At 44.6% G+C, this 17,887-nt stretch overlaps 1 pseudogene; it reads left to right on the top strand.

Moving 5' to 3' along the window:
• The first annotated feature begins 4,714 nt into the window (after nt 1-4,714).
• On the top strand, nt 4,715-9,069 carry LOC127485682 (UPF0561 protein C2orf68 homolog; annotated as a pseudogene).
• The last annotated feature ends 8,818 nt before the right edge of the window (nt 9,070-17,887 follow it).

The raw sequence follows: 17,887 nt of genomic DNA, 5'->3' as shown, positions 1-17,887 counted from the left end.
TTGTTGTATTCTATTGGCCAGAATTTTATTGAGGATTTTTGCATCTATGCTCATCAGGGATATTGGTCTGTAATTTTCTTTCAGTGCTGCATCTTTCTCTGGCTTAGGGATTAAGGTGATGCTGGCTTCATAGAAAGAATTTGGGAGGATTCCCTCTTTTTCGATTGTTCTGAATAGTTTGAGAAGAAATGGGATTAGTTCTTCTTTCAATGTCTGGTAGAATTCAGCAGTGAATCCATCTGGTCCTGGGCTTTTCTTTGTTGGGAGGGCCTTTATTACTGTTTCAATTTCTAGAAACAGAATTATAAGAGAAGTCTATGGAGAAGGAACTCCAAAAAACCAGATAATGAATATAGGGAAAAATTCCCTGCAAACATGAACACCATCGAAATTCTTTACAGAATAATTATTAATCATCATAGACATAGTACAAAAACGATGGTTAAGAACAATGCCATGGCATTCATGTTTTATGTGTAGTATACCAGAGTTAAAACACAAATTTAACTGGTTGTGATCTCTGAGTTTTGTGTTGTAGAAGCAATCAAACCTTCCTACCATGGAGGATAGAACAGAAAAAGAGGTGTTGGTAGGAGAGGGGCTACATCTTGGCCTCCCAGTGCAACCTGTAGTTCTCAGCACAGAGAAGCTATTGTAGAATTGGTCAGCTGCAGCCACCACACTCAGTCAGCAACTGAAAAAAGAATCTTAGGAATGGGAAAGATATGCCCATTTCTCATTTACTATTATGAAGTTAAATACTTCTCTAACTCCAGTTTCAATAACTGAAGATAAACCTCAGTTGCCAAAAGTGGGCAATTCTGTAGTCAGATGTTCCTATGTGTTTCTTTGTGCTTATTGTTGCTGGTGCTGCAGTTGGATATCTATGGCCTTCTCATCTCACATCAGTCAGCAGATCAACTATTCATTGTAAAGGTAGCAGCGGGGTGCTCCTTGAGTAACTATCTTGTGAGAATGCAGTAAGTGAAATACCAACAGAAAGATAGGAAAATTACGGGTTCTGGGATATAGAAGTGTCCTTTTTTCTTAAATAACTACAAGATACCAGGTTCTGGTGTCGGAGCAGACCACCACATTTTCTTTTTTCTTTTCTTTCTTTCTTTCTTTCTTTCTTTCTTTCTTTCTTTCTTTCTTTCTTTCTTTCTTTCTTTCTTTTTGACAGAGTGGACAGTGAGAGAGAGAGAGACAGAGAGAAAGGTCTTCCTTTTGCTGTTGGTTCACCCTCCAATGGCCACTGCGGCCGGCACGCTGTGCTGATCCGAAGGCAGGAGCCAGGTGCTTATCTTGGTCTCCCATAGGGTGCAGGGCCCAAGGACTTGGGCCATCCTCCACTGCACTCCCGGGCTACAGCGGAGAGCTGGCCTGGAAGAGGGGCAACTGGGACAGAATTCGGCGCCCCAACTGGGACTAGAACCCGGTGTGCCGGTGCCGCAAGGTGGAGGATTAGCCTAGTGAGCCACGGCACCGGCCAGACCACCACATTTTCAACCTGTCAGCAACAGTTTCCAACTATGGCATTTCTATAGTGATCAGTGAGGTAACGTCTTTCAACTCTTTCTACTCAGAAAGATGGCATTCTCAGCTCATCAGAGACCAGGACCACTTTCTTGATGTATAGAATGTTCTAGGTATTGGAAGCCAGATCAGACCTCAATAGAGAGATAACCTGGTCAGAGACAATGACCACTTCCTGAAATGTATGTAAGGAAGCCATTTCTCAATTCACCAGAAACCAGACCCCTGAAGAAAACATATGCAAACATGAAACAAAACAACAAAGCAGGCCCCAACATAGGCGATTGATCAATCAACAGGCAATTGCTAAATAAGCTGTGTTGTCCACAACCTTACTGGAACACTCCCTTGGATCCCCTCCTCAGTGAAACTTTACTTCTCCTTTTTCTCACACTCATTATCCAACCTGAAGTAAAAAACTGACTCAAACTCCTGCAACAATTTGATTCTGTAATTCTTAATTGTGATTTCAAATAAATTATTTTCCTAGGACATGCTGACAAATATGGAAACAATTATGGTTGAAATAATTTGTCAAAATTGCTGAGGGCTGTTCAGAGAAGAAACAGCCAAGTAATGTTTAAGACATAGGGTTCTAGGCTGGCACTGCGGCTCGTTTGGCTAATCCTCCACCTGCAGTGCCGGCACCCCGGGGTTCTAGTACCAGAGGGGCCATTGGATTCTGTCCCAGTTGCTCCTCTTCCAGGCCAGCTCTCTGCTGTGGCCCAGGAAGGCAGTGGAGGATGGCCCAAGTGCTTGGGCCCTGCACCCGCATGGGAGACCAGGAGGAAGCACCTGGCTCCTGGCTTCAGATAGGTGTAGTGGCCATTTGGGGAGTGAACCAATGGAAGGAAGACCTTTTTCTCTGTCTCTCTGTCTCTCTGTCTCTCTGTCTCTCTCTCTCACTGTCTAACTCTGCCTGTCAAAAAAAAAAAAAAAAGAAATCATCAAAAAACAAAAAAAAAAAACCATAGGGTTCTGTTGTAAGAGTGACCATATCATTTACCAAGAACCCCAGTATTGAAGACTATCACAACAGGCTAAATATACCAACAGATATATTTGAGGAAGCCATGAACATTCACTCTATAGTGCAGTCATGGAGCAGCATTTGATAGCAGACTAATACATTTGTGAATCTGTAATTTCTAGAGGAATAAGGACCCTCATGTGATATCTTTTTTTTTTTTTTTGACAGGAAGAGTGGACAGTAAGAGAGAGAGACAGAGAGAAAGGTCTTCCTTTTGCCGTTGGTTCACCCTCCAATGGCCGCCGTGGCCGCTGCGGCCGGCACGCTGTGGCCGGCGCGCTGCGGCCGGCGCACCTGGCTGATCCGATGGCAGGAGCCAGGTACTTATCCTGGTCTCCCATGGGGTGCAAGGCCCAAGCACTTGGGCCATCCTCCACTGCACTCCCTGGCCACAGCAGAGAGCTGGCCTGGAAGAGGGGCAACCGGGACAGAATCCGGTGTCCCGACTGGGACTAGAACCCGGTGTGCCAGCGCCACAAGGCAGAGGATTAGTCTAGTGAGCCGCAGCGCCAGCTTATCTTTTTCATATTCATTAAGATACTCCAAGATATTTTGCTTCTCCTTATCATAGAGAAGCAAGATGTCAAATAGAATACATAAACTTATGTTCAGTAATTACTGTTTCAGTACTTTATCTGGCTTAGAAAGGATCTAGACTCTACTCTAGAGAGAAATAATATTAAAGAAAGCTAGCCATTGTTTTCAGTAATTTCCTAGTAACTTTTTATAACATGTATGTATGAGGAGACAGAGCTACTATTATTAAGCGTATGATACTACTATTTTACTTACCAAACATTTAAATAATCACAAGCATTTGAAAGCAATTTGTTTCCTTTATTTATTTCTTGGAGGTTTAGAAATATATATCTATATATTTTTTCATACATTAAACACAACCATTCACATGCTAACCAAGACTAGGAATACAGGGTTACCACATGCTCACAGCACCTTCAATAATGGTCAGCTTGTAGCCTACAAAAACACTCTACAAGCTCTAGTTTTTCAGAACTAAAGGAAGAAGAACCAAGTGGCTTTTACCAGGTATCACGGGATAACCATTTATGCCTGCCTTACCAGTGAGGTAGCCTGCTGTCTGTGACTCAGAAATGAACAAATCATGTTTCTGATCTTTGAAACAGGATTTCATTCACTTATGGAATAAAGCAGGAAGGCCACACAGCCATCTCAACCCAGCAAGTGCCAGAAAAACACCATCTCTGTGCTGGGCCATGACATTAAGACAGAAGAGTTTCCAGAAACTGAGGCCAAAGAACTAATACTTAAAACCACTGGGGAAGTGACATTTCTAGGCTCATGCTCTATAAATGAAAATGCTACCCAAAGGTCTCTGACACACGACAGAGCAGAGCCACCATGCAGCAGAAGGCAGTGATGTTAGACACAGAAGCTGTACGGGTGGGCCAGGATCATTCAAACACCAAAGAAATATACTCAAGCTGCTCCACACTGTTGACTCCTCCACGGTTTCCACCATCCAAACCTGTAGCTTTGCTGTCACAGGAGCCATGGTCACTAAGAAAGAAGGGCTGACTGTATGAAGGAGGCAGCCCCAGCAGATGGCCCTGCTGGCGAGGCTAAGCACTGCCAATGCAGAAGCCAATGCAGCATGGCCTAGCTCCCTGCAACAGTAAATTTCCATGGCATTGTTTGCTGTGCCGCTGTCCTGCTACCTTGTTGCCTGCATGCAGGGGTCGAGGCTGCTTCCAGGAACATGAAGGGAAGTTCACACTGTCAAGTAAACCCATCGGCTCTACTCCAGGCTGCTTAGTGAGACAACAGTAATACATACATTCATCTCCACTGCTGCCGTTCCTAACCAAAAATAGGCCTGAATTATAACAGGCATTCAAAGGAACCTGCAAAGCAATAACCTGGAGGAACAAATAGCTAGAATAGTTGGACTCCTAGAAAGCAAAGCAGACCAGAGAGAAGCATGAATTTATCACTGACCCAGGTCCAAATCACCAAGAAGCCAGACAGAGATGGAACATCACCCAGAAACTCTCCCTCCACACCCTATTTTTTACAACACATGGTTTAACTTCTATCCACAGCAATGGACTGAGATATGTTAATTCAAATTGTGATGTTTATAAAAAGCAAAGGAAACCCGAACGGAAGCTGAGCGCGGGCTGGCTCGGGCCTCCACCGGCGGGAGGGCGGCCGTTGGGGCCGTTGAGGTGGCGGCGACTCTGCGCCCAGGGCTCCAGATGGAGGCGGCCCGGGATCCCGGGCCCAGGCTCTGCTGCAAGCCTGGCGGGCGGCTGGACATGAGCCACGGCTTCGTGCACCACATCCGACGGAACCAGATCGCCCGGTACCTCCCCGCCCAGCGCCACCGCCACCCTTGGCCTGGCCCGGCCGGCTGTCCCTGACTCCCGCTAGGCTCCCCGCAGAGACGACTACGACAAGAAGGTGAAGCAGGCGGCCAAGGAGAAGATGGCTCTACCCGCCCAGGCAACCCAGACTTGGAGGAGTCCAGTGAAAGCAGCAGTAGTGGTGGCTCTGAACTAGAGCCTTCTGGCCATCAGCTCTTCTGCTTAGAATACGAGGCGGACAGTGGCGAGGTCACATCAGTTATTGTGTATCAGGACGATGACCCAGGAAGGGTGAGCGAGGAGGTGTCTGCCCGCACGCCTCTGGATCCGCCCATGCGAGAGGCTCTCAAGTTGCGTATCCAAGAGGAGATTGCAAAGCACCAGAACCGTCACTGACCAACTTGAAAGCATTCTTTGCAGGCTGGATTCACTGCCCGTGGAAGAATTCTGCCCAGGGAGCTCAGCCGTAGCCTGAGGGCACCTGCACCACTGTTTGATCTTGACACTGCCAGAGCTGCTGCATCCCCAGGGTCATTCCAAGACTCCACCTGGCCCATGTCCCCCACAACTGTTTACTTGTTGGCCTGTTGACCAGCCTCATATTCTGGAATTCTCTGAGAATTCGGTGTGGCTGACTTGGTGTTCTGGGAGCACAGGCTTGAGGGCGAACCAGGGTCCATGAAGCCTTTCGCCATCATGCTGCGTTCTCAGAGGTCACATGCCTGGCTGCTTCGTGTCCCACCCAGCTCCGTGAGCGCTGTTATGTCATAGTTCCTTTCCTTCGTGTTGTGCTCACTTCACTTCCACCCGTGTTTCCCTGGACTTTTTTTTCTTTTTTTTCTTAGCTTTAGTCTTTGTTTTTCCTTTTCTTCATCTCTCTGCCTCAGGTCGAATCTCTCAGTTCTCTCCCCACCCCCTCAACAGGACTGTGCACCTGCTGCTGCTCAGGACCTTGGAGGGGGGGGACTGTGAGGCTCTGCCTTTCCAACAAGTTCTCCAAGTAATTCTGACGCCAGAATAAAGTGGGAGACCTTTATTTCTGAGGCCCACTCACAAGCACGTCTCCCTCCCCTCCCATGCTTTCGTGAGCTGCTTGCATGCGCCACACCACTGTCAGACAGCAGACCTAGGAAGAAGATCCTGGTGCTAAACTGCAAGGATTTCTTGCAGCAAAACCTGCCTGGAGCTGCAGAATTCCAGCTGCAAATAGCTGCGAATAGACTCCTCTGCTCAGGACAACCAATGGAGAATTATCAAAGCAAGCTTGAAACTAACTCTCCAACCGTGACTTAAAAGTCTAGACCATAAGTACAAAGGGAAACTCAACATTAACAATAATTGCCTGTTTGGAGCCCTAGTTGCAAAAAAAAGGTGGGGGGGGGGGACTACACAACTCTCCTTATCTGTTCCCTCTCCCTGTCCAATGTCCTGTCCCATGCTTCCTCCCTCGCTATCTCAAGGATATGCATAAGGCAGCTTCAAAAAGTTCATGGAAAGTGGAATCGAAAGACAGTCTGAATTGTCTGTGAACTTCTTGAAGCCCTCTGGTGTACGTATAACTGAGGTCCTGAAAGAGTCCCAGGGTAGCGCTGCTCTTCCCGAGGGAACATTTTTTTCTACCACAGGGTTAGGCTAAGGTCTGAAGTCCACAAGACATCGTGTGCACCAAAGTTTCCAAGGCACATCTATCTGCGAGCAAATCGGCGTGACCTCAGTGACTTGAAGTTTACAGCTTAAGTGAGCCAGTGAGCCCTGGAACTTCCTGAAACCAAAGCCCCTTGGCCCCCTGGTTTCTCCACATCAGGGTCTCAGGATCAGGCTGGCAGTTCTATTGCAGCAGTTCTTCTCCTAAAAGACACCCAAGAGAACTGTTGGTTTGTGCCCCGCACTCCTGAAAATCATCTCCCTCCAAATGGGGCAAGGCGGCTCCTTCAGCTACGCCATTAGAACGTGGAATGCTGAGTTGCAGCCTGCAGCGCCAGGGAACGCTGGGACAGTGAGTGAGGCAGATAAGGTCGAGGGGCCTGGTTGTGAAAGCCAGTGAGCAGAGTGCTGCAAACCCGCAAAGCTGCACCAGGTTAAGTGCCTTGGACTTACCAGTCCTGGGCTCAGGTCTACTTTCAAAGGAGAAAAGTCTTTGCCCTCTACTTAGGCAGCTGGCTAAAAGTGCCTTCTGTTCACTACCCTCCACAGCCTGGGTCATGGAGGCTGTGCCGAGCCCTACCCCCGTTCTTCACACAGCCTAGAGGACCAGTCACTCTAGTCCTCCAGCTCCTCAATGGATCCTATGGTTGGGACATAGGACTTCACTGGAATTCCATGATGGCTTAGAAGGAAATACTTTCTGGATTCATCTCACAACTGGATCACCTGTGTCCTATTTTTATAGAACTCAGAACACCAGAGGGTTGAAGTCTGGGGGCGTGACCCCTGACATTTGAGCTTCTGTTCCTGTTTTGTGTGGAGGGAAGTTGTCAGTGTTTACACATCGTGTCCTTTCGTGTGTTTGTCATGGGATCCTCCGAGATCCCCTCAGGTAGATGGATTGAAACTCCTTGCCTCTAAACTTGCTTTTCTTGCAGCACTTTGCTTATCAAGTGTATGTAAAACATTTTCTACCCAACAGAGCACTCTAATCCGTGTAGCATGACCTGTAAAGCACTAAGCCTTGTACCTGGAAGAGAGCCTGTCCATCAGAACTGGGCTCTTGGAGGCAAGGCTGCCTCTCTGCAGACGGACAGCCTCAGCCTTACCGCTGACTGCCACCCCCTACTGGAAGCCCCAAAATGGTACTATCTCATCACCGGACCTGCCTCCAGACACCTTCCACCAGTTACAAAAATTGGTGCTTTGCCATCCAGGACTGTGTTCTCCCACTGACTCCAGGATGTCTCAGGACTGCCCTGTGTTGTGTGGGACAGTGGCAACACTTTTGGACTAAATAGAACTTTCCAACTGGCTGCTTCATAATCAGTGTTCGTTTGATTAGATAAATTCTTGGCTGTCTTAAAAAAAGTCTGATAGGCATATCTCTCAGCATTCAATATGCAGTATTAATTCTTAACTGAAGGTAAGCCTGGATTTTAACGCTTTGTGTTTCCTGAGCCAGCAGGTGATGTCATAGGTACAAGGAACTTGGGCTTGCAGGGACTTTGGGCTGTGCAAGAGTAAACACTAAACCGTGAATCATAGCCAGTTGGCAGAGATAGTGCTTAAAGAATGTAACACAAGAAAGGAAGGGAATTATACAACTTTTTGGTTTGTTTTTGTTTTGTTTTGTTTTTTTAATTTGAAAGAGCTCCCATCCATTGGTTCACCCCCCAAATGTCCACAATGACCATGGCCTGAGCTGGGCTAGGCCAGAGCCAAGCTTCAGTCAAGGTCTCCCATGTGGATGGTAAGAATCCAGTTACTTGAGCCATCACCGCTGCCTTCCAGAGTCTGTATTAGGGAGCTGGAGCCAGGAATTGAAACCAGGTATTCCTGGTGGGACATGGGCATCCTAACCACTGGGCCAAACCACCTTTCTCTAGAAAACCTTGTACCCATTGAGAGAGCCTCTGGAGGCCAACCAGCCAGTGGGCCCTTGTAGGCAATTACAAGCGCATCTCTCTGTGGAAAGGATGCTCATGTGGTCGGTCCACTCTGAGGGGCACTGCCTGCTAGAGATGAGCCCATGTGGAAGCGTTTGGAGGTAGTATGTATCCAGTCTGCCATTCATTTGGCAGGACCAGTGAATGGTTGGTAGATCCACAGCCAGCACACAAATTTAGGGGAACCTTTCTAAGAAGAAAGAACAGTAAGGACATCACTTTCCTACCTCTGAGCTGCCTTTTGGGAGAATTGCCACGGCATGTTGACAGTTAACTACTTGAAACGTCTTAAATCCCCTCATTGAATTCCTGCCCTGTTGAGGAATCAGCTGGGAGGAGCCATAGGCACCCACCCCAAACGTCCCCAGGAGTTGGAGCAATGTTCAAAACGAAAACCTGAGTGACAACTCCACTGCCTGCAACAGATGAGACTGCACTGCTTGTGTTAAATGTATAAAAAGCCATATGTTCTGTTTCCTCATTTCCAGTGTTTCTGCTGTGTGGATTAATAAAATTAAGTGCAAATTATGTGACTGGCCCAAGAAAAAAAGGTTCTTTTAAAATACAGTATTTTTTTAAACAATAAACTTACTCTTTTTACAGCAAAAAAAAAAAAAAAAAAGCAAAGGAAAAAGCAGTCTGAAAATCAGAAACCAACACAGTGCTCTGATGTGCTTATGCTTTATACTGCAGAACTATTACTATGCATCAGCTGACTACATCTGAGTGGCTTCTCATGGCCACTCTGGAAACACAACTAATGGGAACTTGTGCTATTAAAACCATGCTTACACCAGAGAGGTGGAAAAGTAAATAAAATCGAGCAAATGAAGGGAAAAAGGAAACTACCTCAAGATTATCTGTCTTTAATGTTAAAGTGATCTCCTTAGGTTCACATTAAAATGAGTTTATGCTTTCATCCCTTCATGAATGACAAGAGGGAACCTCATATAATGTTTGCAGTCAATAATGCAGAAGGGTTGGTATCCCAAAGAGCAAATGCAAATTCACAGAGAATAAGGAAATGACTGGAAAAATCAAGGATGAATAGATTTATTAATTCATTAACCAAGGCAATGTTTAAAAATAAAACTACTTTGGGCTGACATTGTGGTATAGCAGGTTAAGCTGCTGTCTGTGATGCTGGCATCCAGTATGGGCACAAGTCCAGGACCTGACAGTTTCATCTCCTGTCCAGCTCTGGGCTAATTTGCCTGGAAAAACAGTGGCAGACGACTCAAGTGCTTGGTCCCCTGTACACATGCAGGAGACTTGGGAAAGATCTCTGGGCTCCTGACTTTGGCCTGGACCAGTCTGGGCCATTGTAGCCTTTTGGGGACTGGGCCAGTAGATCTAAGACCTCTCTGTCTTTCTCTGTTACTCTCATATAAATTTTAAAATCTTTAAGAAAACTAAAAAAAGAAAAAAGTCACCTCTAAATCTTGAAATTTACAGTTAATATGCAATGGAATTTGATCCTTCAACTCTCACAATAAGCAAGCTTCCTGGGTTTTTCAGTGCCTCATGTCTGGAGGGTTTTATGGCAAGCTCTTTGGTCATCAGAGCTGATATCATGAATTTTTCTACATAAAGTAGGGAATCATTCAATGTTGCAAAGCTGTGTGCTTGTCTAACATATGTATACATCTCTGTTAGAGATGAAGGTACACATGAAGATATACAATAACAACACTAACAGAGATGTATACATATGTTATACAAGCACACACATCACAATGCATGCATGTGAACACTAACATATACTCATGCACATGTGCACACAGATACAGACACAGATGCACAATCAGAAGGTTCCAGAGAAAGTAAATTTATCTCTATTAAGATGTTTGAGAATTTTAAAATGAAGAAAAGGAGACATTAACACAAGAAAGGTGGAATAAATATTCCCAAGCCTCTGAGAAACAGGGGTGCAGATACTAAAGCCTACGTCTTACTGCTCTCTTGTGGTGGTTCTAAAGAACACCTTTCTGAGCACTGAACAGTCTCTCCTTCCTTCCCAAATGTCCAAAAAATAATAAGCCTCTCCAAATGTTTTGGAATCCACTATGAGAAACTGATGATATTTGACAATTATTACAAAACCAATAATGGAGTATCATTTGGTCAGAACTAATTACCTCCTGATTGCCAGGTTCTGCATTCAAGGACAATCATATACCAAATGCTTGGATTGGTTTAAATTATTATCCCCTAAGAATTCCCTCACTATATTTGTTAGCCATTTGCATTTCTTCTTTAGAGAACTGTCTTCTGACGTCCTTTCCCCATTTCTTAACTCGATTGGTTGTTTGTTGTTGAGTTTTTTATGTTGCTGATATATTTTGGATGTTAACCCCTTATCGGATAAGTAGCTCACAAGTATTTTTGCACTTTCTGTTGGACGTCTCTTCACTCTATCTTTTCCTTTGACATGCAGAAGCTTCTGAGTTTTGATATACCATTTGTCTAGTTTTGCTTTTGTTGTCTATGCCTTGGAGACCTTAACCAAGATGTCACCATCTACACCAATGTCTTGAAGTGTTTCCCCTATATTTTCTCCTAGCAAATTTAGTCATAGGCCTTAAATTCAGGTCTTTAATGCATCCCCAGTAAGCTTAGGAGCCCCAAAATTATTCAGCTATCTGATGGTAATAAGGTATATAACATGCAATATCTTTTAAGATGATTTATTTACTTTATTTGCAAGATAGAGTTAGAGGAAGAGAGAGAGAGAGAGAAAGAGGAGAGAGAGAGAGAGAGAAAGGGGGGCATCTTTTATCTACTTCACTCCCCAGATGGCTGCAATGGCCAAGGCTGGGCCAGACCAAAGCCAGGAGCTGGGAGCTTCTTCCAGGTCTCCCTCGTGGGTGCAGGGGCCCAAGCACTTCTGCTACTACCCCAGGTATGTTAGCAGGGAGCTGAATTGGAAGTGGAGCGGCCAGGACTCAAACTGGCACCTGTATGTGATGCTAGCACCTCAAGCAGTGGTTTAACCCACTGCACCACAGTACCAGCCCCCAAATGCAATCTTATTGTAAATACATCCTTAAGATGAACATTTTCAGAGAAAGAAAACAATTAGGAAAAATATTTTAATTCGGTGCGATTGCAGCATACAACACAATGAAAAATGGCTCTCAGATGAAAGGCAATCTTCCCTCATCAAAGCACAGACAAACCAAAGAGAAATTGTTTATTGATATTTCTCATTTCTAAAGTAAGTGCACTCTGAAGTCCCTTGTATGTTGATTTTCTACCAGTGTCTTGCATCAATCTCTTTGCATGGTCTGAGCATCGTATGCAATGTTCATCTGTGAGACAAAACCTCTGCATCACATGTCTTTGTGAACACTTGACTCTCTTTTCAGCAGGAAGCATGGACTCGTGTGTATACTCTTGTCCATGCTTCTGCCATTCTTTCTTGGGCTCATCCTAATTGGGCATTTACCACCGTTCTAGGGACACTTCCTGTATGGTCACTAGCAACCATGAGTCCCGTAGCGCCGCCTCAGCTCCTGACTTGTCCAACCTGCTGCAGCCCTGGAGCTGATGCTAAACTTTTGGTTGCCTAATAGTAACTATTGTAAAGGACTCAGCCTAGGTATTATCCATTGTGATCCAATATTGTTGTTTCAAAATATTTGGCATAGCATTCCTTATGTTTTCCTTTAAGAACTCCCCCTCCCTCAGACCCTTTGAGTGCACCATAGTCTATTATGACACATGTTCAACCATTGTGTTGCTCTACCATTTCCAAATGAATATCATTCTTTACAAAACCTGATTATTTTTGCTTTTGAGATTGCCATTGTCCTGGGGATATCACAGAAAACCTGGCCAGGTGGCCCAAGGCATCATGTTCTCTCCCAAGAGGCCCCTTCTTTTCCTACATGCCCCAGACAGGTTCCAAGAGGCCTGACTGCTGGCCTTGGAGTTGTCACTGAGATCATATGTGAAGTGGGGGCCAGGATGAGCTCATTCTGGTGTTGAAGGTGCTGACCTTTTGAAAGGATGAGAGGTTGTTCTCTAGTCACTGAGCTGCAAGGGGCATCTCTACTCCTAGATTCAATTAATCCATAGCCTGGGGGAGAAAAAAACAATTTCCTGCAGCCTCAGGCCCCCATAGGCAAAAGTCCCTTCTGGCTCAGTCATCCTGCCCTCCCTGTGTACTCTCAGAGCCTCCAGAGGTTTTGTGGGGAATCTCAGAATATCCTGATGCTGGTCAGTGGTGGTGAGGCAGGCCTGAGAATGGATCTTAGGCACCCAGGGTGTGGGGCTGTGTGAGTGGGCAGAAATGAGTGCAGGCATCCTCAACTCTAGCCAAGTACAAAGCACTAGAGAGAATCCTCTTCCTGGATCCAGGCCTTGGGGAGCTCCGGGCTGGTCTATGTATCAGTGTGTGCAAAGCTCATGAGTATTCACGTGGGGCCCAAATCACCTCATCGTTAGAGAAGTAACACCAGTAACTGGAACATCTCTTCTATGTGGTGTGGATACCTGTTCATTTGTCAGGCACCCCCCAAGTGGCACCTGGAGACCTGGCTTGGACTGGAAGCTGAGTATGAATTCTTGGTTAACAACATCCAGGTGCAGAATGCAGTTTCTCTCTGAATAAAGGAGAGAAGATAAAAATTTGGATGGGGGAATGAAGTAGCAGGGTAAGACCCTTCAAGCTAATCAAGGGTGGGTTATCAGGTAACTAACTAACAGGAGCTACCCTGCAGATTCGCTCTGGCAGGTGTGTTCCTGCAGGGCTCCTGGAGCTACATCCAGGCCTGCCTGTCCTCAAAGAGGCACCCCTGGTCCAGAGTGCAAATCTTGAGTTTTAATCCACATTCTGAGGCAGCCCCTGCTTCCCCCCTGAACTTAATTGTTACTGTGGATTCATTCTGAGAGGAGGAGCGCAGTGGGGGCAAGAGGCACAGAGTCACCACACAGATCCCAGGAGTTGGGTGAAAGCGGGTGAGAGGCGAGCAGCCTGCAGACTTATTTATTTCAGTTGGTACAACAGCTTATATAGTCGAAGCAGCCAATCCAGTCAAGGGGCGGTTTATGCCCTAACCAATCATAGCCCATTGCCAGGCAGGCTCCATTGCCATGTGGTTTCCAAAGCCATCCAATCACAGGCTATTGCCAGGCAGGCTCTGTTGCCAGCAGCCATCTTGGCATGGCCTTCTTGTTCCACCACATTGCCCCCTTTTTGTTTATTTTCTTTTTTTTTTTAGAAAAACCAAGATGGAAGAATGTTTAATTAAAAATCGCATCACTTCAGATAATACTCAGGCAATTTTTAAAATGTTCTGTTTCTGCCAGCACAGGAGTGTCTCCTTGGCACTAGGTAAGAGAAGGGGCCACATTCTCACCTTATAGTCTCCTCTGTTTGGTCCACTTCACCGACTTAACCAGGGAAGGAGGGGATGGTGACGTTGTCTACTATCAAATTCTCCTCCCCACAGCAACATAAATAATTGCTGTGGGCAAGAGTGAGCACACACCAAGTTCATCACCTGTCTCTATCTTGGTAAGTAAGGCTTAGTCTCATCCCAGGGGCATTGGAATTAAAACAAAATAACAAACAAAAGGAGCAGACCAACTGCCCGCTTCTCTTCAGTGAATATTCTGGCCGGCAAGCCAGGGAAGTGTCCTTGAAGCAGGTGTGCCGGCCCTCTGCCCAAAGGCCCAGCAAAGCAACTCTGACAGACTGTTGAGGCCACACATATGTCCACATTTCTTAGCTATTTTAGAGAAAAAGGAACTTTGGCCTGAATGTTAACTATACCTCTCGTACACATTTCATTTTAACATAAATAGAAATATATTATAATCCATTTAGAAATTCAGAAAAGGTTTAAAAAAGAAAAAAAGAGAAAACTGTCCCAAGCATCCTACTCCAATATAGTTTACACTCATCTCTTGGTATATTTCTTCCAGGTCTTCATACAAGGTATGTAAATATCACAGGGTATTGGCAAGTTTATAATTTTCAATGGAATTTCTATCAGTATTACCTCATAATTATAAATACAGTTATTGACAGGCTACCTAAAGGGTCCAAGTTACATTTTATAATTAATGTAAACATTTCTCAGTTTGGGGGTAAACTGTTTCTAAAATTTTGCTTTAATGGAACTGCAACTTCAGCAGTGTGGCTCTGGGTAACTTTTTAGCTTTTCTAAGCTTCTGCTTTTTTTTTTCTCTTTCAAAACATATAAATAATATTAGTGAGCATTAGACTTTCATGATAGTTAAAATAGATAATGCATTCAAAGCAAGTCATATGTCATAAAACATAGGCTTCTGCTGAGTAAATAGTGGGTACTAGAGGTTAATTTCTCATTGGATTTTCTTGGAAGAAATATCTGCATACAAGGCAGAAACACATGAGAAAGGTAAGGATGCTCCAGTCTTTCATTTGGGAAGGAGATTCCACTGGGAATGTTAGTGGAGAGACAGTCAATACTGCCACAGCGAGAAGCCCAGGCGTGACCAACCTGGTCTTTGCGAGGTCAGGGCCATTTCAATTTTAGAGGTAGTGGAGTTAGAAGTACACTCACAAAAAGTATGGTCTTAGAAACTGTACATTTTAAACATGCACATTTAACAAAGTAACAAATTAAGAAAAACAACAGAAGTCAGAATAAGGGTGGCAGCCGTGGCACAGCGGGTTAAGCCACCTCTGGTGATGCCCACACCCTACATAGGAGTACTGATTGGGATCCCTGCTCCTCTGCTTCTAATAAAGCTTCCTGTGAGGTAGCAAATGGTGGCTCAAGAGCTTGGGCTCCTGCCACACTTAGGCCAACCCTGGCTGTTGGGGACATTTTTGGGGGATGAACCAGAAGATGGAAGGTCTCACCCTATGTGTTTGTGTTTTGCTCTATAGCTCTGCCTTAACAAGTAGATGAAAATAAAAAAATAAGAGTAAAGGCAACATAATAGCTTCTGTACAAAGCACTGGTTCTTAACTAGCACAATTCTGCCCCTTGCCAGGGAATATCTGGCAACGCCAAGAGGTATTTTGGGTTGTTACACCTGGAAAGGAGTGGTTAGGAGGCCAGGCTTGCAATGCACTGGGCAATCTGCAGCACAAAGACTTACTAGGCCCTGCTATGGTTTCTTTTTTTTTAATCTTTTATTTAATTAATATAAATTTCCAAAGTACGACTCATGGATTACAATGGCTCCCCCCCATACCATCCCTCCCACCCACAACCCTCCCCTTTCCCACTCCCTCTCCCCTCCCCTTACATTCACATCAAGATTCATTTTCGATTATCTTAATATACAGAAGATCAGCTTAGTATACCTTAAGTAAGGATTTCAACAGTTTGCTCCCACACAGAGACATAAAGTGAAAAATAATAGATGATTTTTTTTAAATGATGATGAAATCAGATCAGACCTATTGTCATGTTTAATCCCAGTGAGAGTCAAGTTGGGAGTTGATAATTTTTTTTTTACAGAAGATCAGTTTAGTGTACATTAAGTAAAGATTTCAACCGTTTGCACCCCCATAGAAACACAAAGTGAAATATACTGTTTGAGTACTCGTTATAGCATTAAGCCTCAATGTGCAGCACATTAAGGACAGAGATCCTACATGAGGATTAAGTGCACAGTGACTCCTGTTGTTGACTTTACAAATTGACACTCCTGTTTATGGCATCAGTAATCTCCCTATGCTCCAGTCATGAGTTTCCAAGGCTATGGAAGCCCCTTGAGTTCTCCGACTCTTATCTTGTTTAGACAAGGTCATAGTCAAAGTGGAGGTTCTCTCCTCCCTTCAGAGAAAGGCACCTCCCTCTTAGAAGACTTGTTCTTTCCACTGGGATCTCACTCACAGAGATCTTTTTGCCAGAGTGTCTTGGCTTTCCATGCCTGAAATACTCTCATGGGCTTTTCAGCCAGATCCGAGTGCCTTTAGGGCTGATTCTGAGGCCAGAGTGCTATTTAGGACATCCGCCATTCTATGAGTCTGCTGAGTATCTTGCTTGCCATGTTGGATCACTCTCCCCTTTATTTATTCTATCGGTTAGTGTTAGCAGGTACTAGACTTGTTTATGTGCTCCCTTTGACTCTTAGTCCTATCATTATGATCAATTGTGAACTGAAATCGATCACTTGGAATAGTGAGATGGCATTGGCACATGCCACCTTGATGGGATTGAACTGGAATCCCCTGGTATGTTTCCAACTCTACCAATTGGGGCAAGTCAGCCCGAGCATGCCTCAAGTTACACATCTCTTCCCTCTCTTATTCCCACTCTTATGTTTAACAGGGATCATATTTCAGTTAATTTTCAACACTTAAGAATAACTGTGTGATAATTGCAGAATTAAACCAGTCATATTAAGTAGAACAGACAAAAAAAATACTAGGAGTGATAATGTATTAAGTTGTCCATTAACAGTCAGGGTTATGCTGATCAAGTCACCGTTTCTCATAGTGTCCATTTCACTTCAGGAGGTTTCCTTTTTGGTGTTCAGTTAGTTGTCACCGATCAGGAAGAATATATGGTATTTGTCCCTTTGGGACTGGCTTACTTCACTCAGCATGATGTGTTCCAGATTCCTCCATTTTGTTGCAAATGACTGGATTTCGTTGTTTCTTACTGCGGTATAGTATTCTAAAGAGTACATATCCCATAATTTCTTTATCCAGTCTACCGTTGATGGGCATTTAGGTTGGTTCCAGGTCTTGACTATTGTGAATTGAGCTGCAATAAACATTAGGGTGCAGACCGCTTTTTTTGTTTGTCATTTTAAACTCCTTTGGGTAAATTCCAAGGAGTGGGATGGCTGGGTCGTACAGTAGGGTTATCTTCAGGTTTCTGAGGAATCTCCAGACTGATTTCCATAGTGGCTTGACCAGTTTGCATTCCCACCAACAGTGGGTTAGTGTCCCTTTTTCCCCACATCCTCGCCAGCATCTGTTGTTGGTAGATTTCTGTATGTGAGCCATTCTAACTGGGGTGAGGTGAAACCTCATTGTGCTTTTGATTTGCATTTCCCTGATTGCTAGTGACCTTGAACATTTTTTCCTGTGCCTGTTGGCCATTTGGATTTCCTCTTTTGAAAAATGTCTATTGAAGTCCTTGGCCCATCTCTTAAGTGGGTTGTTGGTTTTGTTGTTGTGGAGTTTCTTGATCTCTTTGTAGATTCTGGTTATTAACCCTTTATCTTTGCATAGTTTGCAAATATTTTTTCCCATTCTGTCGGTTGTCTGTTCACTCTCCTGACTGTTTCTTTTGCAGTACAGAAACTTCTCAATTTGATGCAATCCCAATAGTTGATTTTGGCTTTGACTGCCTGTGCCTCCCGGGTGTTTTCCAGAAATTCTTTGCCTGTGCCAATATCTTGAAGGGTTTCTCCAATGTTCTCTA

The sequence above is a fragment of the Oryctolagus cuniculus genome, chromosome 12 (genome assembly GCF_964237555.1).
Source record: "Oryctolagus cuniculus chromosome 12, mOryCun1.1, whole genome shotgun sequence".
Classification (NCBI taxonomy): Eukaryota; Metazoa; Chordata; class Mammalia; order Lagomorpha; family Leporidae; genus Oryctolagus; species Oryctolagus cuniculus.
The sequence above is the reverse complement of the archived record's forward strand: the minus strand, read 5'-3'. Positions and strand labels throughout refer to the sequence as shown.